The following is a 2,444-nucleotide window of genomic DNA, read 5'->3' as shown; positions in this document are numbered from 1 at the left end:
GGACTGACAATAAATCAAGAAAGACAACGTTCGTAGAAGATCCATTTGAGATGGTTGAAGCCGTTCATGTTGGATGTGTCAGCCTTGGACACGTTGGGCGTGTCAGCACATATTTAGGGTCAGATTTGTTAAAGTATGCAGCTAAAGAAGTTCATGCTGGGTGCATATTTCAGAACTGCTTATCAACACATCTGGAAAGCCTTTCAAACCGCACCACTGGAAATGGTTCCTGTTGGATTTAATGGTTTGCAATGAGCACGTTTAAACTGCAGCGTCATGTCAGTGAAACCGAACCGCTGGGTGTTCAAAGCCAAACAAACAGGAGCATCCTGAGCTGAAACTCATCAGGAGGTGGAATGTAAGTCGACGGCAGAGAGGAGCGGGACAGAACCAGAGCTGGTGTGGAAGCAGAACCCTGCGAAGCACGAGAAGAGTTTAGGAACAGCAGCTCCACGCTGAGACAGCTTCTGTTCATCCCAAGGACCGGTCCAAAAATATCTTCAGCTATGAGAGGAGCTGCTTGACATTCATGGACAGCTTCAGACGAGCAGATGGACCACGCCGAGTGTCAGAGTGTGGAGAGACTGGTTCAGAGCAGTGGATGTGGTTTCTGCCATGCTGCACTGGGTTCTGACTAGTCTGAAAAGGCCCGGAGCTTCAGAACCACGGACAGCTCCACGTCAGCATCAACACAGGCCGGTCGTGTCTCACCGTGTGGGTCTGTGTGTGTTTGTGGGCAGAGAAACCACCGAAATGTGCATTTGTCAAAACTCCACGCAGAACCGGAAGATGAACGAGCTCTTAACATGATAAAAAAGATTACATAACCCCAGTTTAACCCTGTGTGAGATTATCTTGCTGATATTTCTAGCATCTAAAATAATTACATGGACTCCAAACTGACTGGAGACTCTTATCAGACTGAAATAGAACCAACAAATCAGATGCAGCATCATCACATCATGCAACCTTGTATTAATTAAGTGAAACAAGCAAACATCTTCTTCATATTTGGAATGCCATAATCTGCATCCCTTTGTGTTTTGAGTCGCAGTAACAGGAGGCAGTGATGTGGCGCCGTCCCACAGAGCTGTGCCGGGCGCTCTTGTTGTTTTGTGCAGTGAAACCTTCAGAAGAATGTTTTATTTCTTCCATTCTTTGCTCTGAGCTGACAGTTGGAGCTCACTGTCCTCAATCCTTCTGCAGCCATCGCAGCTGGAGCTCTTTACTTTTGCCTCCCCGCTGACTGAGATGGTGGCGTTTGTTTAATGCATTCAGAAAATAATAATGAAATTCATTTTGTGCATCTGAAAGCTTATGGATTTTACAAGACAGGGAGGGGATTTAGGTCGAGGTGTTTTGGACACAAAGGCAGGAAGGAGATGGTGGGTTTATCGTCTCCTGACCAGGACTTTGTTGGGAGTGAAACGTTTCTACAATTTTTTGTTTTGTTTTGTTTTTTTGAACGTCCAGAGGACCAAACTTAACTTTTTTAGATTTTTCTACCTGGATTATTGAGCATGCATCAGTTAAACAAAAAGTGGTACCACTTTACAATGGCTCCCCTTATAGATGGCTAATAAAGAGTTTGTAGATACCTTATGAATGCCTCTATAAACACTTTATAAATCATTAATAACTGTTTATTATGCTTTAAGGGTGACAGAGAGATAAAACTGACCAGTTTCTTGTCATCTCTTACCTGAGACACATCTGTCTTTGTTTCTCTCTGACAGCACAGGGAGCTTTACAAACGCTCATCCAAAAGGAAAATGTCACTCATTACAAAAGTTCTGAATATTTAAATTAAACGGACACAAAGTTCACAGCTAAAATCATTTTAATGCTCGTCCCTAAAAAACTGAATCCACTGCATCTCATAAAGACATTTATTTTAAACTCAAAGATAACTGTGTCCACAGCTTTGATCTGTTTTACATTCAATTCACAACTTAACTCTGTTTTTATCAACACTGCTCTGGGAAAGTGAAAAGTGGAGGACAGAAATCTGTCTGTTAGCAAAATATCTCATGATTCAGTGAACATATTTTAATGAAGCTTTCAAGAAGTTATCAGTAGATTAGTTTGGCTTGAAAGGCGGCAGGCGATATGTATTCCTTTTTTTTTTATCCTCACTTGCTCTTGTGCAAGGCGGATGCTTTTTCCTCCTCCTGCTGTTCTCCTGTCCACCTGCTTTTTATTCTCTCTGTCTGCGTATTGCAGCTCCTCATCTTCCTAAACTAAAACTACCGTCATGGATCTGGTCAGCTGGACTTTCACCACAATTGATCAAATCTTTTCAACAAAGTGACAGGGTCCTGGAGAGCCTTCATGCCCCACTGAGACTCACGCAGCAGGATGCGTCATGGATCCATGGGGAGTTTGGGAGCTGAAGTGTCTTTCTGTTCTGTCTCAGGAGGACGCTGAAGATGTTTATTTAACTG

This window comes from Nematolebias whitei, chromosome 6 (genome assembly GCF_014905685.2).
Source record: "Nematolebias whitei isolate Nwh7 chromosome 6, NemWhi1, whole genome shotgun sequence".
Taxonomy (NCBI): Eukaryota; Metazoa; Chordata; class Actinopteri; order Cyprinodontiformes; family Rivulidae; genus Nematolebias; species Nematolebias whitei.
This window is presented reverse-complemented; position numbering follows the sequence as displayed.